This window comes from Staurois parvus, unplaced genomic scaffold (genome assembly GCF_062004578.1).
Source record: "Staurois parvus isolate SC_StPar_1 unplaced genomic scaffold, SC_StPar_1.0 ptg000303l, whole genome shotgun sequence".
NCBI lineage: Eukaryota > Metazoa > Chordata > Amphibia > Anura > Ranidae > Staurois > Staurois parvus.
The window spans coordinates 11869561-11896035 of record NW_028318099.1 but is presented as its reverse complement, the minus strand read 5'-3'; the positions used below and the strand labels follow the sequence as shown (position 1 = coordinate 11896035).

At 42.9% G+C, this 26475-nt stretch overlaps 1 protein-coding gene across 13 annotated transcripts in view; it reads right to left on the bottom strand.

Moving 5' to 3' along the window:
* The window catches only part of TACC2 (transforming acidic coiled-coil containing protein 2), a 222898-nt gene extending 197463 nt beyond the window's left edge, over positions 1–25435 (bottom strand). For 9 of the 13 annotated variants that reach the window (XM_089683252.1, XM_089683253.1, XM_089683246.1 and 6 more), the window contains exon 1: positions 25219–25434. The gene's annotated coding sequence lies outside the window, so the exon portion shown is untranslated. Of the gene's footprint in view, positions 1–25218 lie in introns of all 13 variants that reach the window. The other 4 variants (XM_089683244.1, XM_089683247.1, XM_089683245.1 and 1 more) reach the window with 2 other exon arrangements.
* Between the last annotated feature and the right edge of the window lie 1040 nt (positions 25436–26475).

Below are 26475 nucleotides of genomic sequence, written 5' to 3'. Positions count from 1 at the left end.
GAGTAGCTATTGCTAGGAATTACAGTGAGGTTTATTTTATGCCATTCATACTTTCACAGTTGATGGTATTCTTACTGATACTGTGTGGACTAGTGTAATAGGGTATAGCCTTATTGCAGTGTAAGTTAATGGCCATGGGTGAGGCTAACCTGCCCATCAGTTATCCTAACTTATTCTGTCATCCTGTTTATTTGTTCTGTGCATTGAATTTGCTTACCCTTCAATAATACATTCATCTTGTTAATTTTCATATTACTTGTGGTCTACTATATATGGAGTGGTAGATTATTAACGCTTAAGAAACATAGGTGTGAGTAACCTACAACCAGGTGTGTCATGGGGACCGAGCTGATTAAGGAGTCATGGTGGAACAGAAGAAACATCAAACCAAGTAGCTCCTTCGAGAGTACTGCAATACCTGCATAGACACTGTATTTTTTGGTAAAGGTAAACTAACCCTATACAATACATCTTAAGCTGAAACGTTATTAAGTTTTGGGAAGAATAGGGAAGGGTTAATCACTGACTGTGCCCCCAATGGATACATTCACTCTCTCTTTTCTCTGGCAGTGACTCACAGCAAATACACAGATTAGGCCTTTTAACTTGTTACATGCTTGTGATTCCTAAAATCCCAAGACCAAAGCCAGATAGGCAGTTAGCACATTTAGAATTAGCTCAGCCAGCCTCTGTATTGTTCACTTTGTCTCTCCCAAAATAATAAGGATTCTCACAGTCTGGAAAAGTTTTCATTAGCGGAAGTTAAACATGTATTCAGTGTTGGTCCTACAGTGCAGGCCATAGGAAACCTTTTCTCCTTTATGGGCTATAACTCTTCAAACATGTACTTTCCATTACACTTAATAAAGGTGGTTGTACATGGACCAATATTCACAAGCAATGCAGTTCTGACAACTGTGCTTTGTAGGTTTTGACTCTTGGAACAACTAACTGAGAATGTAGGGAATGCTAATGATTACTTAGTTTCCATCATGCATAAGGTTCCTGCAGAAACAGGAATAAGCTGAATTCCCACCTCGGCTAAGTCGGAGATAAAATATTTGGTGGGTTTTGGAAATGTGGTGATGCAAGACAAGTCTCCTGACGTCCCACAGGTCTTGGCAGTATTTGTACCTTCAGTTCCCTTTTTCAACAGCACTAGATCTTATAACTAGAGTTGTATTTGGGATATCATACCACCTTAGGCACATCTGAATGACAACACCCTGTTGCACGTGTAGCACCCTCCTAGATAGGTGATAGGGTAAGTAGATTTAGTTTGGGCCCATTGTAGTAAATGGAGCTAGTTTGTTCTGTCCGGAAAATATAGTTGTGGGTTCACTGTATCCAGTGGAGCTGGAATTTGTCTGGGTTGCAGCATAAATGTTAGGGTAGGTAAATTTAGTTTTCGGCTCACTGTAACCAGTGGAGTTGCACTTGATTGTTTTGGCCTGGTCTGTGTTGCAGAGGTTGCGTGATTGTTTGCTTCCCCCTGTTCTCCTGGAGGAACTCTGAGTACTACTGCAGGAAGTCTCCAATCAGCAACTTAAAATTTATGTAGCAAGAATGCATAAATATCATGCAGCCTACAGCAGCACAGTCCAGAGAGGAAGATCACAGCCAAGGGGGGGCTGCTCACCCTCCCTGGGAATTCCTTCTTGCCATGTGGAGGCCCAAACTGGGCAGCTGGAGGGTCTGAAGCTACTGAAAGTTACTGAAGCTAACTGAGGGGCTGTCGTCTGAGGATCTAGTCTGGTACTACTGAGAGCAAGTGTCTGCAAGATACTGGTAGGAAGCAACCATCTAATCAAGAGTACAGTGAGTACAGACAAGGGTGAAATATCCTGCAGCCTAAGTGACGCTGCCACACCTCTTGTGTGTTAGAAAGTCAGCCAAGTTTTTACAAAGAGGACATAAAGGACCATGTAACTGGTGTTCTGAAGAGCCTAGACTATCTGTGAAGGGACTTTGCTCAGATTGTCCATAGAGGAAGAGTTAACCCCCTCAATACGGCAGAGCTTGTCTATTATCTGCTCATACAGGGACTGGGCTCGGTGTTCTAAGAAGCAAGTTTAGCGCCTTCAGGTCTTGTTGCTATTAGTATCCCACTGCTTCCCACTCCTATCCAAGTTCAATCGTTCATTAAAGCATCAGAAAAATCATCTCCTAGACTGTTTCTTGAGTCGATGGAGTGACTGCATGTGTGCCTGGCTGCGGAGCAATTATGGAAAAAGACCTAGGGAACTATGAAATTGCTGGCTCCTATCTGGATACCGCTACAAAGGGAAGTACTGGGCCAGAGGTCAATACAAATAATACTGTATTTGTGGAGTTGGTGACCCTGACAGGAGACTGTGACAGCTGCCCTGCTCCCTGTTCTGGCTTTCAGTCGTAGCACCTAGCAGAGGAAAGTGTTCCATCATCAACTTCCTTTTTATTTCTAAGATGCTACGTGATGGAATGGAGAATGCAAAGGACGTCAGTGCTGGAAAAATGCAAAACTGGGAAATGCACTGTACTCAACTGGTACAGGAAGTGTACGATAAGGATCATTTATGATGATGTTATTTTATTCAGTATTTTGTTTAATTCAGTCAATGCCATTTTTACAGAGCAGCAGTCATTTTGCTCAGGTCAAAAAGTACTATCCAATTCATCACTTAAAATCCATCTATTTTAGAATACAGCCTATGACTAGCCAACTATATATATGTATATATATATATATATATATATATATATATATACACACACACACACACACATGTATGTGTGTGTGTGTGTGTGTGTGTGTGTGTGTGTGTGTGTGTGTGTGTGTGTGTGTGTGTGTGTGGTGCACTCTTCTTAGCTGATAGGAAACCCATCACCCCCATTCAATCTCCTGCTTAAATGACCCACAAATGTTCTAAAGGTGGACAGAAAGAATATAAGAAAATGTATCTGTTTCTACCATATGGGAATAGATTATTCTGCTGCCCAACTAACCAATAAATGCCATTATGGGTGGGATTTACTTAAAATGGTGCACTCAGAATCTGTGTATGGTAGCCAATTAGCTTGTAACTTGTTCATTTAAGCTTTGACAATAAAATGTGAAGCTGATTGGTTTTTATGCAGAGATGCACCAGATTTTGCACCATGCAGTTTTAGTAAATAGCCCCCTATGTGTCCATCTATGTTGTTTCATTGAATATTTATATAGCAAAACACCTATATCTGTATACCAATCAAATCCTTATTTTTAAGACCCCTGTTAAGATTAGAAGCTTCAGACTTACATTTATGCAGTGGAAATGGTTAAATACAACCAGCAGTCTTCCATAGCCATGGTGGTGCAGAGATATGTGTCCTGTTATGATGCCCTTCATTAAATGTTCATGCAGCACAAAAAAACTTCAGTATACTGTGGTATACTTAGTGTCCCAATGTACAATGCTTGTCAGGTGTTTTCATTTTTGTTTTCATTTATTCCCATGTATAAAAACCCACAGGAAAGAAATAAATGTGAACCCACCCATACAACTGAGAAATGCGAACAAAAGGGGATTGTTCTTTTTTCTGGTAAACTGAACACGGGAACTATTATTCTTCAAGGTGTGGTTTGTAAATCAAAAAGAATTTGCTTTCTCAACAAAAATGTTGATTTATGGCAAATAATTTGTATCTCTAAGAAGTCATTATATAAACAGTCAAATCTACAAACGCTGACACGTAATCTTCACAACTAAACACTTAATAATATCACATCAAAATGATTTTTCAATAGTTAAAATGTGCAGCTTTTTTATCAAATATCCCTGCTGATCCTGCAGGGTCCTTGTTCACATAGCAACTTTCTGTTATAGGGTAATAATTAGCTGTCATTTGCAGTTTGAGTTAGCAATAGACCTTTTCAGTAGTGAGTATATTTGTGGCATCTTGACTCATGGATGGCCCACGGAGTGAGTCTCTTCAAGCATGTGAAGATTGTGGAGGTAGGTAAGGAGCACCATGGGTGAATGGAATATCTTGGAATCTTCAGCTGGTTGGAGAACAATAATCACTGTCACAACTTGGGAATCCGCTCCCACTATGGGCAGAGTGGCTAACCAAGACTAGTTGTGGCAGCAGGGCAGATTGTGGTGAAAGCCACAGAGCAGACAAGTGTTCCCCATGCCTTGGTTAACCTCCCTAGCGGTCTGATTATGTCAGTATTTCTGTGCTCAAAGCGGTACATTTTTTTGCATGGAAATATGTCGTTTTTTTATTGTAGGCCTGTAATTTTTAGGAATAACTCACTGAAATCTTTCCAAACAAGAGTCTAGTAAACATCTTGGGTATGATAAAATTTGAAACACAAAATCATAAATTATAATTTAATAAATAATCATAAAAAATAATAATATATTAATAATATAATTAACTCAATAATGTAATCAAACCAAAAACACTGAAATTTTAAATAGAGCTCCAAGTTCGCACATCACTGAGCAAAGTCGCAAAATCATTTTCAGTGTCTGATGACGGATTTCCCCACAAATCATTATCACTCAATTCTGCAAGTGGTTCTAATTTACTATCGCTGTTCTCTAGCTGGTCTAAAACTGCTTTGTACCTAAAGGGACGCTTTTTGGACGCCATGGACATTTCTCAGTTTCCAGGCAGAAACAGTAAAAATGCAGGCAGGGCGCCGGACAAAGCACTAGGGACAAAATGTATGTGAAATGGTTTGATACAGTAATGTTATACTGTGTGATTTTAGTGTATTTAGTGAATGTCACTTTTTGACATTTTTAAATTTCCCGCCGATTACGTCCCCTGTACGCCCCGATGTCCCAGGGAACAGAACCCGGAAGACAGATGCTGGCATCGGCTGGAGAAGATGGCCGGGGACGTTGCAGGGGGGACATCACGGGAGCGCAGGACAAGGTAAGTGATTGAGGGATCCTGGAGCAACGCTGCAGGGTATTCCCAAGTGTAGCTCGGGTTACTGTTTGTGGTGCTGAAAAGTTACCGCGAGCTACACTCAGGAATACAGCTAGGGAGGTTAACAGTGAAGAGAGCTCTAATAAGGGCTGAGGTGTAGAATAGCCTGGTCTTCACCAGTGCTCCTAGAGGTGGAGATGTTAGATGTTACACTGAAGGTGATACCCAGGTTGCAGCTCTCTGACTCACCCGAGAAGACCATAATTGAGAGGTAAAAACTCCCTTGAAGTGCTGGGGCACTGGACACACAAGGCAGCAGGTACAGCAGCACAGGAGGGGTAGCAAGAATGCACAGGAATACACAGAGACACAAAGGAACCACAGGCTGGGAGTGCACAGGTGTTGATAATGAGGCTGGCTGGCACTCACAAGGGAAACACACTGATGCAGAGAAGTAAGTAACAGACAAAAATGAAAAGGAAGACATGGAGGTAAAGGACAACTGGATGCAGGCAGGAGTGAACAGAGTGTATGGGGCAGGATACAGACTGGGAGAACACTGGGATGTCATGTCTGGAAGCAGACTGAGACACACTGGGAACACAAGGCTAGAAGCAGGCTGGGACACACTGGGAACACAAGGCTAGAAGCAGGCTGGGACACACTGGGAACACAAGACTGAAAGCATGCTGGGACACACTGGGACCACAAGACTGAAAGCATGCTGGGACACACTGGGAACACAAGACTGAAAGCATGCTGGGACACACTGGGACCACAAGACTGAAAGCATGCTGGGACACACTGGGAACACAAGACTGAAAGCATGCTGGGACACACTGGGAACACAAGGCTAGAAACAAGTTGGGACACACTGGGAACACAAGACTGAAAGCATGCTGGGACACACTGGGAACACAAGACTGAAAGCATGCTGGGACACACTGGGAACACAAGACTGAAAGCATGCTGGGACACACTGGGAACACAAGACTGAAAGCATGCTGGGACACACTGGGAACACAAGGCTAGAAACAAGTAGGGACACACTGGGAACACAAGACTGAAAGCATGCTGGGACACACTGGGAACACAAGGCTATAAGCAGGTTGGGACACACTGGGAACACAAGGCTAGAAACAAGTTGAGACACACTGGGAACACAAGACTGAAAGCATGCTGGGACACACTGGGAACACAAGGCTAGAAGCAGGCTGGGACACACTGAGAACACAAGACTGAAAGCATGCTGGGACACACTGGGAACACAAGACTGAAAGCATGCTGGGACACACTGGGAACACAAGGCTAGAAGCAGGTTGGGACACTGGGAACACAAGACTGAAAGCATGCTGGGACACACTGGGAACACAAGACTGAAAGCATGCTGGGACACACTGGGAACACAAGACTGAAAGCATGCTGGGACACACTGGGAACACAAGACTGAAAGCATGCTGGGACACACTGTGAACACAAGACTGAAAGCATGCTGGGACACACTGGGAACACAAGGCCGGAAGTACTGGGAACAGAAGACTGAAAGCATGCTGGGACACACCAGGAACACAAGGTTGGAAGCAGGTTGGGACACTGGGAACATAAGGCTGGAAGCAGGCTGCGACACATTGGGAACACAAGGCTGGAAATACTAGGAACACAAGACCAGAAATACGCTGGAAGCAGGCTGAGACACACCAGAAATACAAGGCTGGAATCAGGTTGGGACACAAGGTGGGAAGCAGGCTAAGGCTGGCCATACATATTTTTCTTTTGTTCAATTAGTGCATTGAATGAAAAAAAAAGAACTTGAATCCTTCCTGCTGAGCTACTCTGACAGTGAGGACACTTCCCCACCATCAGAATACACTGATCAGTGCTGCCAACAATAACCAGTGGCACTGATCGATCAGGAAAAACCTGACAGTTTGGTTGTACAGAAGTCAATCAGATGTTTGACTCCTGTACAACCAGCCTGCTCATACATGGATTGAAATTTGACTGAACCCTGCTGAACTTGCCGAATTTCGATCAGTGTAAGTCTGGTTGTAGACATATCAGGAACACAAGGCGGGAAGCACTGAAGACATTAGGAAAGGCTGGGGATAATTGAAGGCACAGGAAAATACTACAACACAAACGGTTTGGCATTCTCCAATGTTATTCTCACTGGCCTTATGCTGAGCACCATTAATTTGGAAAGTACAATGTATCTATATATCACACCATGTCTAAACAATGTAATAGTGATATACACATGCAGTAAACATACTCCCATAAATAAAGCAAATACAGCGTTCAGAAAGTTTGAAATATAACACATTTAGTAAGTCATATAATTTATTTATATTTTGCAGTCACTGCTCTAGAATAAGAGAGCCAATGAAATAGCTGCAGCCTACATAAAAAGCATTGTCATATATTTATCGTAAGCAGAGCATAAATAATAATGTGAACAGTAACAAGCATTACCAGCTGTATTACAGAGACATCTGAAAACAAATCTAATCATTTGGCTGTGTATGATGGACTCTACCATGAGGGGTCCTTGTCTTACTGACGTAACTATTGTGTGTGTGTCATTGAGTAACACTGTATCTATGTGCTAACTCTGCCAAGTCCCTGTTATTGATGTTCCAGCTGCTGCGATACATACGTCAGACTACACGTGAAAAGTGTCAAATGAAGCTGTGTCTCCTGGCATCCAAACACTACACTGCAACAAGATGTGAAGAGTGAGCACATCCTGTATATATTAGCCCTGTGCTCCTATGGAGGCTATACTGGAACAGTTATCATACATTATATTTTAGGGCATCAAAAATAAATTGACTCAAACTAGGGGTGTAACAGGTCTACTGGACCATATTAAGAACAGTCAAACAGTACACCTTGCAAGAATAGTGGATTGGGGCAAACATGCCATCCCTACGAGATGGATCAGAATATGACTGGTTTACCTCTGCAAGCTCTCCCCTGGCTCACCACAGCCTTTCCCACATCATCTAGGAATCATTCTATTATAGGTACAACAATAAAAATAGTCCTACAAACATGATGTATAACTCTATCTCGAACAAGGGCAATCAAAATGAACACAGTCATCAGGAACATGGCCTTCCAACCTGGTATACTAGACCAGTGGTCTCTAAACTGTGGCCCGAGGGCCAGATGTGGCCCTTTGCTTGCCTTTATCCAGCCTTTGGGGCACTTAGTCTCCCACTTATACGAGGATCTATTCCTACTAATGACACCAACACTTTTCCATAATTATGTCCACTGACACCAATAATACAAAGAACTATTCCTCCTGCTGACACCCATATTGGGCATAATTACTGGCACTGACACCAATGATGGGGCACTATTCCTCCTACTGACACCAATGATGGGGTACTATACCTCCCACTGACATCAACAATGGGGAACTATTCTTCCCACTGATACCAACAATAAGGCACTATTCTTCCCACTGACACCAACGATGGGGCATTATTCCTCCCACTAACACCAATGATGAAGTATTGTTTGTTGCCACACTAGGACATTTTCTACTCCCATGGGCCACAATCCTGAAGCCTGAAGGACAGCAAACTGCCCCTTTGTTTAGAAAATTTGGAGATCCCTGTACTAAGCTATCACTTCCGACATTTCCTATAATCTATTCAATTTTTCACTTATCTAATGGTTGGAAAACTATTTCCAATATTAGTACAATGGTTGATCTGCAAAGTAGACACTTTCTCTTCACTCTGAAACCATTCTCCTGAATTTCCATTCTTGCTGCTCTTGGGCTTTGGCTAATTAATGAATGCTTTTCCAAGAAACATATTCTTGTGTTACTTGTTCTAACCTGTCTAGAATATTGGGTCAGTGTATTTTTAGCCAATATGATTACACCTGGGTGAATCAATGGTAGAGAGGGATATGGGTGTCCTGGTAGTTTGTTCACCAAAAATTCAACTCTGGACTTGGGTATTCTTCTCCACACAATTTGCCCCCTTTTACCATTGAAGCACCCTGACACCTCTAACACAATGTCTTTGATTCCTCTTGTATTCTTGTATTAAATTGTATTGTAAGTGTAATGTCTGCCTCCATTTTGCAAAGCTCTGCGCAAACTGTTGGCGCTATACTGTATAAATCCTATATAATAATAATAACATACTTAAAGTGTTACTAGACCCACAACAGTAAAAGCAGTCTGTATAAGTGAAGGAAGCCCGAGGGCTGGGCCCACAGATTCAGAGGGTACACGATGCCACACAGGCACAGACAGCGGTTCTTTTACAACAATTATGTTTACTGAACAGTTATAGTGAACAAGTAGCTGAGCATACATAAACAGAATGAAAACTGCGCATAACTATACAGTAAGAATAATACTGTCTAACACTAACCCCGTACTTGCGGACTTTTCCCCAATGTCCAGAAAGCAGCCTGGCTGAGCCTGAATGTTCCTGAGCAAGCTATAACGTTGGGGTGCACCCTAAGTATTGCGCAATACAATTTCTAATCCAAAGGAAAGTGGAGTATGTCTCTTGTAACTTTCTGGTATATCCCAAAATGTCACTGAACACGTGTGGTGTGATGTGCTGCGGCAAAACCGCACTTACAGTTCCTTGGCAGGCTCTTGGTGCTTTTTCCTGATCCACTCCAGAACCGGACCATACAGTGACTTGTCTCTCGGTTTCGTCACGGTGAATCTTCCCTAGGTGCCGTCACCAGACTCCACTGTGAGCCGTAAATCCTCTTCCAGGCTCCACACAGATTCTCCAGACGTCCTCAGCATACACCAGCCAGACACAGACTCCCTGTCACTTCCTGCACTGCACCGGAACTCCTCCCCTTCCCAGAGAGTTTGTGATGCAGTAAGTAATTTCCTAATTGCAGCCTCAAACCTGTATTTACAGTTCACTATGACCCTTCTGAGGGTCCCACTCAGCCCCTAAATTAGCATTAATTAAACTTTATACGGTAAATAAGCATTAGTTTTGTCTTAGTCAACTTCAATGCAAAATCGATTCTTGTATTTTGCTGCCATCTACTGACCAAAGAGCATATTGCAGGCATATTACAATTTAACATTGCACATCAGTATGTATCCATGCCCCACACCCTTACATATGCAGTAAAGCATGCTTGTTATATTCACTGTGGAACCTAAGAGGTTCATCCTCTGCATTGTTTAAAAATTGTTTGATTCTGACTTTTCTGATCCTGTTCTTCCTGTGTCCCCCTCTTATCTCCTGCTAAGACATGTGGAGACACTCTGCACATGCTCAGTTTAGTGTGTATTGCTAGAAAGGTTTTTTTTTTTTCTTGGGAGAGTGCATGTGATCAGCACAGGGCCAATCAGCACTGTCTAGACAGAGGGTCAGTGGGTTTAGCGTCCTCCTAGAGCAGAAAGAAAACTCCTTGTCAGGAATGGACTTGCCAATGGTAGTGGGACTCACCTGCCTTGTGGGCTGCAGTACCAGGGCTGGCCAGCGGGTGCTCTCAGCAGCCAGAAGCTCACTCCTGCAATCAAGCCATCACCTGAGGCTGATTGCAGGAGCTGTATTTAAGGAATGGCCAGGCCTGCAGTCAGGGCCTTGGTGTATTGTTCCCATGAGCCCCTGTACCTGCATCCTGTCTACTTCCTGCCTGATCCTGACTCTACTTGATCCTGACTCTGCTTGAACTCTGCCTGCACTGACCTCGGCTACTCCTGACCAATCTTCTGCCTACTCCTTGTATCTTTTCTGCCTGTTAGCTACCGACCCGGCCCGCCTGACTACGTTGTTCTCCATATTTATATATATATATATATCAGTTAAGGTTTAGGTTTGTTGCACCTTGTTGTATGTATTTGTGTTAGTTTTGGGTTTGGTTTGTTGCACTGCATTTATGTTTGTGTTGCCTTTAATAAATTATATTGTTTTACACGCTATACCTAAAGTCTGTGTTTCCCTGTGTCGGTCCACACACCTCTGGTCATTCCCGGAGCCCTGACACTCCTCCTACAAGCTGTAACCAGTGCTTCTGCTGATAGAAGTCACAAGACTGCTCTAACTGCTGATGAGAAAAGGTATTTAGCAGTTGATATATACTAAAATAATTGCATTTCCATGTAGAGTGTACTGTGGGAGACCAGATAGAGTGAAAGTAGTGTTCAGTAAAATGATTTGAAGTGATACTAAAGCTAAAAACGTTTTTTACCTTAATGCATTCCTTGCATTAAGGTATAAAAACATTTTCTATTTCCCTGCCCCCACCTTCCCTGCGTAAAGGGGAAGAGAGGGGAGAATAGATTCAGCGCTGTGCATGGCTGCATCTCTTCTCTCCTCTCTTTCTCTTCACACAGCACTTGAGCAGCAGCAGGAGCCATGAGCTCCTTCTGCAGTCAATCAAATGTAGTGAGGAGGAAGTGGGAGCAGGGCTAAGCCCTGTTGTGTAAGTCTATGGAGTGTGGCTCCATAGACACACAGCTCGGGAGCACGAAAACACTATGTGCCTCCATAACAAACAGCTTGCTATGGGGGACACAGCCAAGATTGCTGTCAGGGAACCTGAGAAGAGGAGAATCGGGACCGCTCTGTGCAAAACCGCAGCACAGAGGAGGTGAGTATAACATGTTTATTTTAATTATAAAAAATTGACTTTAGTAACACTTTAATTTATTTCAAGGTGTCTTTGGTCTGATGATGTCAGCTCCTCTTCACCCTCTTCTTTCTCCTGTGGTGGGTGGATCCTAAATGCTGCAGACAGCACTGTTATGTTATGATATGGCACCCCACTCTGCAGTGCTCTCCTGTAACTCTAGGGAGGAGAGGGAGCTTTGATCCATTGTCCATCTGCAGGCAGATGTAAAAAAAATGACACTATCCTCATCATGATCATTTAGTGCAGTGGTCTCCAAACTGTGCCACAGGGGCCAGATGTGGCACTTTGCTTGCCTATATCCAGCCCTTGGGGCATTTCTAGAAATTACACCAAAGATGGGCCACCATTCCTCCCACTAACACTAATGATGGGACAGTATTCTTCTGACTTATACCAACAACAGAGCTCTATTCCTCCAGCTCACACCAGTGATGGAGCACCATTCCTCCCACTGACACCAAGAATGGGGTACAATTCCTCCCATTAACACTATTGATGGGACAGTATTCTTCCAAATGATACCAACAACAGAGCTCTAGTCCTCCAGCTGACACCAGTGATGGAGCACCATTCCTCCCACTGACACCAAGAATGGGGTACAATTCCTCCCATTAACACTAATGATGGGACAGTATTCTTCTGACTTATACCAACAACAGAGCTCTATTCCTCCAGCTGACACCAGTGATGGAGTACCATTCCTCCCACTGACACCAAGAATGGGGTACAATTCCTCCCATTAACACTAATGATGGGACAGTATTCTTCTGACTTATACCAACAACAGAGCTCTATTCCTCCAGCTGACACCAGTGATGGAGTACCATTCCTCCCACTGACACCAAGAATAGGGTACAATTCCTCCCATTAAAACATATGATGGGGCATGGTTTACTCCCGCTTACCACAGTCTGGCCCCCCTAAAGCCTGAAGATCCATAAACTGACCCTTTGCCTAGAAAGTTTGGAGACCCCTGATTTAGTGCATAACATAGGAAACAAACCACAGACATCAGGTCCCTGGCTTTATTCTGGTGATACACGTACTGAACCACACTTTGCATAAACTGGGATAAGGCTGGCCATACACTATACAATATTCTTGAGATTTTTGCTTTAGATTTACCAAAAAACATATAATAGGAGGTCAAACCCAAACAACACTTTCAGTTGTATCCAATTAGGCAGGCCCTTGCACTACACAGTTGAAGGTAAATCTAAAGGAAATTGGGCAGAAATTGGACAGAACATTGTAAGAAAATGTTATAGTGTATGGCCAGTCTAAGGCTGACCATACATTATACAATTTTCTGTCCAATTTCCTTTAAATTGACCTTCAACTATGTAGTGCAAGGGCCTGCCTAATTGGATACAATTGAAAGTGTTGTTTGGGTTTGACCTCATATTATATGGTTTTTGGTAAAACTAAAGCAAAATTCTAAAGTAATTTGTATAATGTATGGCCAGCCTAAGTGTTGGATAGAGAAGATGTAGGTAAGGCAGGTATACAAATAAGTGTTTTATTTACAGATTTTGCACCTACTAACAGCAGGTGATTTTTTTTTAACAGGGGGCAGGGTGTCCGGACAATGTAAGCGGAATTTATATTTTTCTGCAAGGTGCGCTTTAACTCATTAAATACTACAGACTCTAATAGAGAATGTATTGTCAGACTCCTGATAGTAACAATGGTAGACTGTGCCTGTGGAATGTGCTTTGGCATAGACACATGTTTCCTTTGTTCCCCTGCTGATTCGCTAAGCTGGTGGATGTTACAGCAAATACTTGGTACTTCTGAGTATGGAGGAGCATGTAACTATAACCACCTGCTGACAAACATTGTACTAATCGAAGCAACAGCAACTATACCAAACAAAATACTCGCTACAAAGTTTGCATACACTGTTCCCTATCCTTCAAGTCCTGATGAAGGGGGCAAGACCTAGCCCTTAAATGTGTTGAAACATCTTATATCTGATTTCACATTGAAACAAATGTATACTATATAATCTTCTGAAAGTCTTATTTCTAGATTTAAAGTGTTACTAAACCCACATCAGTAAAATCAGTCTGGTTATACAGTAAAGCATGCTAGGTATACTCACTGTGGAACCTAAGGGATTTATTCACTGAATTGTGTAAAAAGGATGTTTGATCCTCCCCTTCTTCTACTGTCCCCAATCCATCTGCTGATAGAACAGAGAGTTGGAAGCGAGATGCACATGCTCAGTTTAGCGTTTATTGCTAGAGAGGTTTTTTGTTTTCTTGGGAGAGTGCATGTGATCGGCACAGGGCCAATCAGCACTGTCCAGATAGAGGATCAGGGGTTATGCAGCCTCATAGGACAATCAGGGGAGAATGAAAGCTCCTCCTACAAGCTTTAACCAGTGCTCTGCTGGACACTGATAGAAGTCACAAGACTGCTTTATACTGCTGATATTATTTAGCAGTTTATATTTACTAAAATAATAGCATTTCTGTGTTCTGTGTACTGTGGGAGACCAGATATAGTGAATGCAGGGTCCTGGGTTTAGTAACACTTTAATCAATCCATATGTTTGCACTGGGCCCATCACTGAGTACTAGAGCTGTCATACGCACTGCGTATGATACATAGAACAGCTTCTCCTGCTGGCAACCATGCAGAATGGTGCGGGAGTGAAGGGAGGTAAGTTTGTGCTTCTTTGTCAGGGTGCATTAAAGAGAACCTGTTGCTTTGCCATGCATGTGCAAAGCACATATTCATATTAACATTTATAGAGAGGTATTTTATACTGTTTTTCTTGGGTCTGTGTTATTCAAAGTATATGAGTACTTCTAAACTAAATATATCATTGCACTGTCAGACAGCAGAGCAGAAACACGATCACAGCAGCTAATCCTATCCCCACTGCATTAATACTGAGCCAAATGCAAACGGCCAAAAAAACAAAGCACAAAAGAGCCCAGACAGAGTCCTAACCAGAGTTGTGATGTCATGCTTTTCTGTATTGTGACAGCTCCCCACTTCTCCATGTCTATATGCTGGATATCTCTTCTATATTATCATGGAGTGTTTATGTCTAAGGTACATAATGTGCTGAGCAAAGCCAAAAATGTATCTGTTGTTTAACTGAGCATGAAATCATTAATGTTGGCGTATAAAAGCGGGATCAGTCAAGCTGACAACAACAAAAAAATTGTTTAATAAAAAGAGGATCTTTATGACAGACATTAAATTAATTCAATCCCATATGTTCCCTTTTTCCCTTGTGTTATTTGGTATAAATAATAAAGAAGGAATGTAAATGTTACTTGTTCTTTTACACATAATATGTTTGTCTATCAGAGCCCTATAAAAATTCATTATAATTCAATTAAAGCAGAACTATAGGTAAAAAAATTTTTTTCATTTTGGATAGAGTAAGACTAGGTTCACACCTATGGAGTTTGCGTTTGATCCGTTTCTGCAGTGCTTTTTGCAGTGCGTTTTGAGTTTTTGCACATGCGTTTTACACGTTTTAGATGCATTCTGTGTTTGTTTTTCTGGACAGATTAAACCGCAAAACACAACATGCATCAAAAATGCGTCAAAAACGCACTACATGTATTTCTGCAGTGTCTCTATTGAAGTCTATTGAACCAAAAATGCAAAGTTTTGCGTTTAAAAAAGTCCCTGACCCTTTCCAAAAAACATACCGGGTAAAAACGCAGAGATGTGAACGTGTCCCATAGGAAATCATGTTAAATGGACTGCTGTGCATTTCTGCAAAACACAACAGAAAACGCATAAGTGTGAACATAAACTAAGAGAGGGTTATAACCCCTGCCAGTTTATTTTTGCTATTGTTGTCCCATTTTACCTTCACTTCCTGCCCCATAGCCAAAATATGAAGTGAGGGAAAAACCGTGCAAATTAACTGAATTCCTTGGGGACCCCCAGGTCACTACAACTAGTGTTCCCATTGGAAAATTTCCAATACTTTTCTGGGGACAACCCAAAATTTGGGGATTTCTTTTATTTTCACTTTTGATGATAATGCTAAGCAGAACAAACAGAGGGGGGGCACAGACTGCAATTAAAACATACACTGTGTTCTGATCAGATCTGCCTGTCAGGTTTTCAGGTGGATTTGGATGAAAGCTTCACGTTGGTCTATAGGCATGAAGATGTAAACTATTGTGTGTACATTTACAGGGTTGGACAAAAAAATGGAAATGCTACATGATTTGCAGGTGTGAAAGTGATGACAAGGTTTGCATTGAAAGCGGAGGGGATGTAACCTGTCAGAGCTTACTAAGCTTCACAGAGGGTACATTTGTTGATTAGCTGGTGCCTCTGTGATTGAAGTTGCCAATTTAATTGCCGTGCCGCGAGGTACAGCATCAAAGGTTATGACGGCATATACAATTTTCTGTAAAAAAATTTCTGATAAGCGCGGTTTGACTTGGACAACTGACCGAAAGAGACAAAAGGATATTGCGCAGGATTGTGACCCAGAATATGAAAACGACTGTTGCAGAAGGGACTGCAGAGCTCAATCTCAGTCCCTTATTACACAGAGGAAGCAAAAGAAGAGATGCATCTGCAGTCTGCTAAGAGTGTTTGGAGTATTGGAAAATACTGAGCTGTTGGCTGAATGGAACCCTGCCACAGCTGTCCACAATCGGGTGGGACCTCAGAGAAGCATAGAGACTGCCCATTGCACAGGACCTTGCCTCAAACACCAGGAACTTTCTTCTTACGACACTGTGAGGTGTGATTTGGATGCCTGGTTAGATTAGTCTGTACTAGAGAGCACTCCTACCGCTTGTAATGAAGGAAAATAGGGAATGTCTCAGCAGGAGAGACATCACAGAAGTTTCTATCCCCATCTGAGGACTTGAATTGAATCAGAGCACGTGCCCAGAAACCCAGAAGAGGGTATCCTGGGTGAAGTAAGAGACTGACATGCACAATTTGATCTATTGTCTGCTGGGAACTGTTGTGCTTTTATATCAAGGGCCCCAACTTTGCTGCCTAACATTTTTTTTTCATCAATAACTGGCCAGTGGGATAAAACTTAAACTGTTACAGCTAGCTAGGGCAGTCTTTTGATACTGTTAGGTAAATGCAATTCAGCTCTCTTCATTTAGGCTACACTTGGCCGTCTAATTATCTCATGGTGTGTCAGTGAGTGCTGGGTGAGCGAGGTGTGCCATCTTCAGGTGTGCAGTGGAATCACAAGACAATTCAACGGCTCCTCTGGGAGTAGCACTCCAACACTAAAAGATATACGTATTCTCCAAATGATAATTCACATACATCCACAACTTAATGGCCCTGTAATCTATTTTTCATGAAATAATTTCTTACTGTTTTTTGCCTCCCTATAACTGCCTCCATGAACTCTAGAAACTCCTTTCCCCCCCTCCTTTTCCCTTGCTTTGTTTGGGATGAGCAGTGCACATTTGCAATCATGTGCACTGCTCTAAGCATACTACAAATTTTATAGTCATAAAATCATAGCAACAAAAAAAAAGTATCTGGACATTTGAAGGAGGCTGGATGCAATAGAAGGCTAGTTAAACCTAATTTAATAAAAGAGTTAAAAGTACTTACTTGAACAGAATTTTTAATACAGAATTTAGTGTTACGTAAAGAAGGGGTTTACTTTTCAATGTCAGAAGTTTTCTATGAATTGTGCAGTAGTTTTATTGTTATTTTATTCTGTTTATAGCCATTTCAGATATCCGGACTCCGGAGACATCACGTCTGGCCGAGACAGAGGCTTGGAACGCACGTTGGCCAACTTTGATCTAAAATATACAAGCAATGCCTGCTGGTGCCAGCTTTCTAGGCACCTTCTCATGTGAGTGCATTGAGTTTGTTACTATTCTTACTCTTGGCATATTAAATGCTACACTTAGATTGTCATTACTGTTGTGGTTTTTTTGATTATGGCATAGAAAGCCAGGATTATCTATTTGAATCCCTTCATCTATAGTTTGGGGAATTTATTGGAAATTATACATCAGTCCCTCTGGCTATTCAACCTGGAAGTGCGGGTGTTGGTGATCATACGGGGAGGAACCTTCAGAGATTTATAACACACAATGCAATATATGACCACTGTAATGTGGGTCATATAGGTCTGGTGAGTGATCCGTTCATTTGCCTATTGCACTGAGGTGTGGAAAAATGGATTTCTATGTCACCAAATTTTGAAATCAAAGGACTGTCACAATTTGAATTCATGCAGCACTTGGTGGAAGCATAAGGACGTTTTATAAAATTGGTAATATTCAATCACTTTCTATGTTTAATTCATTTATGTTTGATATTTATTTATTAGTATTCATCCACAAAACTCATCATTTAGCTGTTATAGGGGGAGTGTAGGGTGCATACTTACACTTTATGCTACTTACCCTATTTGAAAACAGTGCCTATCTATTCATCACTATTTCAGATTATAACTATTTTTACAATCTATGTATAGTTTTTACATTTTTATTTATTTGCACTGAACAATAATAACTGATTATATTGGCAAGGCTCTATGCAGAAGACTTGTTTTGCATGTGCTGTGTGCATATTAGGAGCACCCAGCCCTCGGGCCCTGTACTGCAGCTGTTCATTTCATCAGCTTGCCTTTGCTTGTACCTTGATATACTCTCTGATCAACTGAATCTTTTGTTTTTGACCTTTATGACAGATCCCTCGGGTGTATCATCTGTTAACATTAACAAAAGCATGCATGAGTTATTTTGCATTTTTTCTTAGGCAATAGCAAAAAGGTAATTTTTGCTGGTCAGGTGCGGAAGGAGGTGGCATGGGGAGAGAGGAAGTTCGGGGACAAGTGTATTTTTAATGGGCACTTTTCTACTGTTTACGGACAGCAGAAATGTGCCCTTTTTTTACTGGCAACATTGATTGGGGCCCCCTACAGTGGCGGAACACAAGGGCCTAGTTGCAATTGTGACCTTTGTGACCCTGGTAGTTCCGCCACTGACAAGGTTAAAGCAAAATTCGAGTTAGCAGCAATTTATTTATACCTTCCCTTTGCATGCCGTACAACTTAGGTCACTTTCACACTGCTGCGCTGTGCTTTGGCTGTGGCACGAGTGTAGCTCAATGTAGTTTCATAAGGATTAGCTGCACTTTCCCATAGACTTTTAGTATGTCTTGCGGTTTTAGCGTGCTTCAGACCAAAAGGAAGATCATGGGTACACTGCGCTGTGGGCAAAGTGCAACGGATCAGTGATTTTAACATTTATTTTATTATTATATTTTGTACGTTAAAAATGGAAAGAAAAAATGTTTCATAACCACCCTTGATCTTTTTTTTCTTTACACTGGTCTGTGGGAGGAGTCAGGACACCACTGGAGTAACATTCACTGAACAGTTCTTGATATTTAGCATACATCTAAACTAATACACAGAGCTTCACTTAATGTGAACAGAAGAACACAGTAAACTAGATCTTGTGCGTAACATGTACAGTATTTGCAATCCAGAGCACACTGCACAGGCACCAGTCTGAGATCCTCTACAGTACACCTTACTGCTCCTGTATAAGTGGATGATACAATACACATTACTTAAAAAAAGAAGTATGGCCTTTTTTTTGCCCAGTTATGCTTACCTAGGTGGATGGAGCATTGGTCTGATGCTGCCTCTATCCCCCGCCAACTGTGAGAACTCAGCGATCACATGACCAAGTTCTCAAGACCACTCTGAGCAGAGAGTGGGACTGTCAGTCACTGCTCTCTGCTCTGCCATCCAACCCTGACTTGCTCACTGGTGCTGAGCTGTGGAGGGGGAGGAAGCGGCTGGCCCAAATTCTCAGCACATCGCTGAGAGGCTAGGCCAGGTGCTGCTCCAGACTCTGGGGTGGATCCCAACTTTAACCTCCTCCCTCCCGCCATATAAGGTAATGGCGGGTGCAAGGCGGTTCTCTCGTTCTGGGAGGATGTCATACAGCGTCCTCCCATTCTAACCGGGCATGCACGGCTCCAGGGGTGTGCAGCGCGGCGATCAGTGGTGCGCTGTGTCCCTCGTACACAGCGGATCACCGATCAACGGAAAGAGCCAAAGATGTTGGCTCGGTCAGTGATCAGCTGTGTCCAATCACAGCTAATCACACGCAAATCACGCTGACAGCTCGAGAGGAGAGGAGAGCCAGTAATCGACATTCCTCAGAGGGGACATGTGCACTGATCATCAGAGCACTGATGATCAGTGTGCCCTGATGATCAGTGTAGCCCCAGCAGTGCCACCTGTTAGTGTCCATCAGTGCCAGCTGTCAGTGCTCATCCATGTTACCTGCCAGTGCCCATCAGTGCCACATCAATGCCACATATCAGTGCCCATCTGAGTTACCTTTCAGTGTCACCTATCAGTGCCAGTCAGTGCCGCCTATCAATGCCAGTCAGTGCCACCTAACAGTGCTGCCAATCAGTGCCGCCTATCAGTGCCCCTCAGTGCTGCCTATCAGTGCCGCCTAACACTGCCAGTCAGTGCCACCTATCCGTGCCAGTCAGTGCCACCTATCAGTGCCAGTCAGTGCTGCCTATCAATGCCACCTATCAGTGCCATATATGAGGGCTGCCTTTCAGTGCCCATCAGTGATGCCTGTCAATGCCCATCAGTGCCACCTACCAGTGCCTACTCATCAGTGCCCATCAGTGCCACCTATCAGTGTCCATCAGTGCAGCCCATCAGTGCCCATCTCTGCAGCCTCATTAGCACACATCAGTGAAGGAGAAAAATCACTTATTTACACAATTTTATAACAAAAACTAAGAAAAAACGTTTTGTTTTTTTCCAAAAATTTCTGTGGTTTTTGGTTTGTTTAGCAAACAATAAAAAACCCAGAGGTGATCATATACCACCAAAAGAAAGCTCTATCTGTCTCAAAAAAAATGATAAAAAGTACAGTGTTGCATGACCGCACAATTGTCTTTCAAAGTGTGACAGCGCTGAAAGCTGAAAATTGGCCTGGACAGGAAGAGGGTATAAGTGCCTGGTAGGGTAGTGGTTAAAGTCGGGATCTTTCTCAGGCTGGACCAGCTGAGTGATGTCAGCTGACAGCAGGGGATGACCAGAGACTGCGGATATAGTAAAGGAGATGACCAGAAAATGCGGACACAGTACAGGAGATGACCAGAGACTGCGGACACAGTACAGGAGATGACCAGAGACTGCGGACACAGTACAGGAAATGACCAGAGACTGCGGACACAGTACAGGAGATGACCAGAGACTGCGGACACAGTATAGGAGATGACCAGAGACTGCGGACACAGTATAGGGGATGACCAGAGACTGTGGACACAGTACAGGGGATGACCAGAGACTGTGGACGCAGTACAGGGGATGACCAGAGACTGCGGACGCAGTACAGGGGATGACCAGAGACTGCAGACACAGTACAGGGGATGACCAGAGACTGCCGACACAGTACAGGGGATGACCAGAGACTGCGGACACAGTACAGGGGATGACCAGAGACTGCGGACACAGTACAGGGGATGACCAGAGACTGCGGACACAGTACAGGGGATGACCAGAGACTGCGGACACAGTACAGGGGATGACCAGAGACTGCGGACACAGTACAGGGGATGACCAGAGACTGCGGACACAGTACAGGGGATGACCAGAGACTGCGGACATAGTACAGATGACCGGATACTGCAGACAGTACAGGAGATGACCAGAGACTGCAGACAGTACAGGGGATGACCAGAGACTGCAGACAGTACAGGGGATGACCAGAGACTGCAGACAGTACAGGGGATGACCAGAGACTGCAGACAGTACAGGGGATGACCAGAGACTGCAGACAGTACAGGAGATGACCAGAGACTGCGGACAGTACAGGAGATGACCAGAGACTGCGGACAGTACAGGAGATGACCAGAGACTGCGGACAGTACAGGAGATGACCAGAGACTGCGGACCTTTGGGGAGGGAGGGGGAGCGGGTACCTGAATTTGACAGGTACCCACTCCCACTTCCCCAGAGTTGTCCTTCCTTCTTCCCGCGCCGGCTTCTGTGACAGCTGGGTGCCCACTGCACATGCGCGAGAAGCGCTGCGCTTTGTGAATGGCCTGGGGGCCTTCTAAGACCTGTCATGTGTCCCAGCAGACGCCGGACCATTCACAAAGCACAGCGCTTCTCGTGCATGAGCAGTGGGCACCCGGCTGTCACAGAAGCCGCAGCGCTGGTGCAAGGAATGGGTAAGGTCCTGCACGAGAAAAGAGCTGAGCGATATTCTGACATGGTGGCGGCAGAAATACCGGACCGGCCACTTTACATTCGCTCCATAAGACGCACTGACATTTTCCCCCCTTTTTTGGGGGGAAAAAAGTGCGTCTTATGGAGCAAAAAATACGGTACTTGTCTTAGTTTTTAATGTCATTTTTCAGGTTGTCAGTAAAAAATGTGCTCCATCGGTACATTTTCCATGTTTTGTCAATAAAAAATGCTGCAGGAGGTTGGCAACACTGTATGGAACACAGCATTCCAGCTGTATTTACTGTGAAACAATAATGCATTCAAACATAGGGAGCAATGCATCAACTGACAGTCCACTGTTAGCTGCACTTCTCAAGTCCTAGGTGGGATTCGGTTTGCAGAAGGGTCAAGCTCTGCAGTAACTCATCCAAATGAAATTGAATCTGGAAGTCATGTGCACTGCATAAGACATAGCATCTGTGATTGACACCCCATGAAATGTGTCAAAGTTATTCTAAAATAGTCATTGAGTCTCTTGGCAGACTGGGCATCTGTAGATAAGAAGTATGCCTGATGAAATGTTCTAGCACACAAACTAGCACACAAATATCACCCAAATTGTCTTCTCTGCTCCTCCCACGACCTCCTGCTCTCTAGCTCCCTTGTCTCCTCCTCCCATGCTTGTCTCCAGGACTTCTCCAGAGCCTCCCCCATCCTCTGGAACGCTCTACTACAATCTATCCAACTATCGCCTACTCTGCCCACTTTTAGGCGATCTCTGAAAACTTCTCTCTTCAGGGAAGCCTATCCCACCTTCAGCTAATAACAGAATCTTCTATACCAAACAGGTCCATACAATGCACGTAGGGTGGCTTCTCTAAACCTATTGCAATACTTATCAATGTAGCCTGAAGGGTTGGGAATTGAATAAGCTGCTACCTCAGCTGAGCCCCCCCCTTTGTCTATATCTACTTCTAGACATGAGTTTGTGAAGCATGTGTAAAATATATGGAATGTAGTGGCTTAACATGATAAATTTCAATCTATAGTTTATCATGCAAATCTCAAACTGGAAATACTGTGCATGCAGTGCATTCACGTTTTTCAATTCTGTAATGTTGCAGCCTGATACTACAGTTGTGTATATTCATTTTTTTCTCAGTCATCTACACTCAGTACCCCATAATGGCAAAGTGAAAACAGAATTTTAGAAATGTCTGTGAATTTATTAAAAAGGAAAAACTGCAATATCACATGTACTTAAGTGTTCAGACCCTTTACTCAGTACGTTGTTGAAGCACCTTTGGCAGTAATTACATTCCCAAGTCTTTTTGGATGTAACGTGACCAGTTTTGCACACCTGGATTGGGGGATTTTCTGCTATTCTTCTTTGCAAATTCTCTCAAGCTCAATCAATAGATGTTCAGAGATGTTCATAGGGTTTAGTCAGGGCTCTGGCTGGGCCACTCTAGGACATTCACAGAGTTGTCCCTAAGCCACTCCTGTGTTGTTTTGGAAGTGTGCTTAGTATAGTTGTCATGTTGAAAGGTGAACCTTTGGCTAAGTCTGAGTTCCTGAGCACTGTAGAACAAATTTTCATTGAGGATATCTCAGTTCTTTTCTCCATTCAGCTTCCCCTCAACCCTGACCAGTCTCCCAGTCCCTGCTGCTAAAAAACACCCCACTAGCATGATGCTGCCACCACCATGCTTCGCCGTTGGGGTGGTATTGGGCAGGTTTCCTCCAGACATAACATTTAGAATTGAGGCCAAACAGTTCAACCTTGGTTTCATCAGCCCAGAGAATCTTGTTCCTCACAGTCTAAGAGTTCTTCACATGCTTTTTTTGAAAACTCCAAGCGAGCTTTCATGTGTTTTACACAGAGAAGCCACAATACCATAAACCCCAGATCAGTGGAGGGCTGCAGTGATGGTTGTCCTTCTGGAACTTTGTCCCCTCTCCACACAGGATCTCTGGAGCTCAGTCAGAGTGACCATTGGGTCACTCTTCTCCCCCAATTGCTCAGTTTGGTCAGGATTGGTTGTGCCGGACTTCTTCCATTTGAGAATTATGGCGGTCACTGTGCTCTTGGGAACCTGCAGTTGAGGGTTTTTTGTAGCCTTCCCCAGATCTGTGCCTTACAATAATGTTATCTCTGAGCTCCGCAGGCAATTCCTATGACCTCATGGCCTTTTGCTCTGATACAGTATGCATTGTCAACCGTGAGGCCTTTTATAGATAGATATGTGCCTTTCCAAATGATATCCAATCAATTTATGTAATATTCCACATGTGGACTCCAATCAAGGTGTAGAAACATCTCGGCAACGATCAAGAGAAATGGGAGACACCTGAGCTAAATTTGAAATATTGTTCCATAAGGTCTGAATAGTTATGCCAATGTGATATTTCATATTTTCCTTTTTCATACAATTGCAAAAATTTCAAAATTCTGTTTTTACTTTGACAGTATGGGGTGTAGAGTGTAGATTAATGAGAAAACAAAATTAATTTATACAACTGTAGTATCAGGTTGCAACATAACAACATTGAAAAAAAGTGAATGGGGGTCTGAATACTTTATGAATGCACTGTGTATTTCCACTAAACCACTTCTATTATCTATGGTCTTTGGCCTTTGATGTCCAAAAGTGAATCTCAAACTGTGGTTGCTCCTAGTGTGTAGCAGAGTTAAATCAGCAACATTACACTACAATTATCCCATATCAACTATTGCATTTAAGGTGAAACCCAAGTCCAAGTTTTTTTTAGATAATTTGGTCAGTGTTAGTAGCCTTGCCAGGCTTTTACTGTCTATTGTTCTGTTAAATAGCTTTCACCTCACTTCCTGCATAGTCGCCAGGACAGAATGTGAAGGGAGGATTAACCCAACCAGAAAAATGCACTAAATATCCAACAGTGGCTGTAACCCTAACCCCTCTAATAAAAGTGTTTTATTGCTGCCAGAGTTCTTGTTGGAGAGGTTCTACTCAATATGACCGCAAAGAATTGAAGTAAGAATTTCTCAACAGGGACACAGACAGCAATAGAAATCATGCGGGGGTCTTACCATACTTCATTCCATACAAAACCTAAAAGAAACACTGCGTCTAGTGTTTCACTTTAAGCTACCTTAGCATTAGCTAGTGCAATCTGTAACCACCAATCGCGATAGGAAAAAAGACCAGGGAGCTGTAAGATGATACAATCTATGTTACCATAGATCCCCAAAAGACATGGAATTTCTAGTAGACTGTGTTTTTTTTTTTGTATTGCAAAACATCTGGCATATATTAGTCCTTTAGAAGTTCCAGATTAAGTCTGACAACTGGCAGAACCCCCTTGCAGCAGTTTCTCCACTTTTTCTAGTGTACATTTGTATGGTATTTGCAACATACTGTTGGAAAATATGATGCTGAAGAGGAATTCCTTGATAAAAGAAAAACACACAAATGATTTCTTACCCTTCAAACACATATAAGGAAGTTGAGCAGAGCTTTGATGTTCTGTTCAGAGTTAAATCCTCTTCTTCTTGCCTCCTCTGTAGTTAAATGTCACCTACTAATCCCTGTCCTTGTCTTAGAGTGTCTCCAGAATGTCAGAGTTGTGCCTGAGTGTTTCTGATCCCTCTTCTTCCGTTCCTCTCTTACCTAGTCAGTCCAGCCCTGCTGGCAGCACTCTCCTGTGCCTGCTGGCTCAGGATGTTGATCCCCTCTCTCCTGAGCAGGTCACATGTAGCCAGCTTCTATAAATGGGATTTGAAACTCTGGTGAAGTGTGAGGAATCTGATCTCAGAGCTATATAACGGCCCTGGAAATGTTCACACAGTACAACTGAGAGGAGAAAATAGAGACAGAAACCGAACCAGCCACAGGGGAAAGACAAAGACAGGTCAAGGAGAGTAAGACACAGGTAACATGGGGGCTAAACAAATATAATGGATAAACATACCACATGTTAAAGTGTACTGTTTTTATTATTTTGAATAGAGTAGGGAAGGGTTAGACCCTCTGCTAAGTTCTGTGTCAAATGCTGCTTCATGCAGTTGAGGATACCTCCTGAGACCCAGTCTATGCATACAGTATAGCCTCCTGATAACTCAGCAAAAGTCCACAGGCAGCACCAACTCACAAAGAAGAAAAATGGAATTCAATGTTTTCTATTCAGGACTATTGCAGGTTGCAAAGATGTTTTATGGGCATTTCTTGGTAGAGGAACATGCCTCCCAACATTAGAAATGGACAAAGAGGTTTTGAGGCAAATGCCCTCCTATAGGGTTTGATTATGTTACGGATGTGAAACTCCAAAACTCTGTTATATATTATTATTATTATACAGTATTTATAAAGCGCCAATAGTTTGCTCAGCGCTGTACATTACAAAGGGGGACAGAACATGTGACAGAACAATACCAATACAATGCAAAACATGAGGGGATTGAGGGCCCTGCTCTTTGGAGCTTGCAATCTAGGATCTCTTAGATTGTAAGCTCCAAGGAGCAGGTCCCTCCTAGCCCCCTTGTATTGAATTGCATTGTTGCTGTACTGTCTCCCGTTATATAGTTAGCACTGCATATTTATTATCATATACTGTTTTTTTCAGAGGTGTAGAGGTTTACCTTTTTTATTCTGGCTGCTTATGTGTATGTTGTGCTCGCAATTATCTTTATTTACAAGCGCTGAGCAAATTGTTGGCGCTATATAAATCCTAAATAATAATAA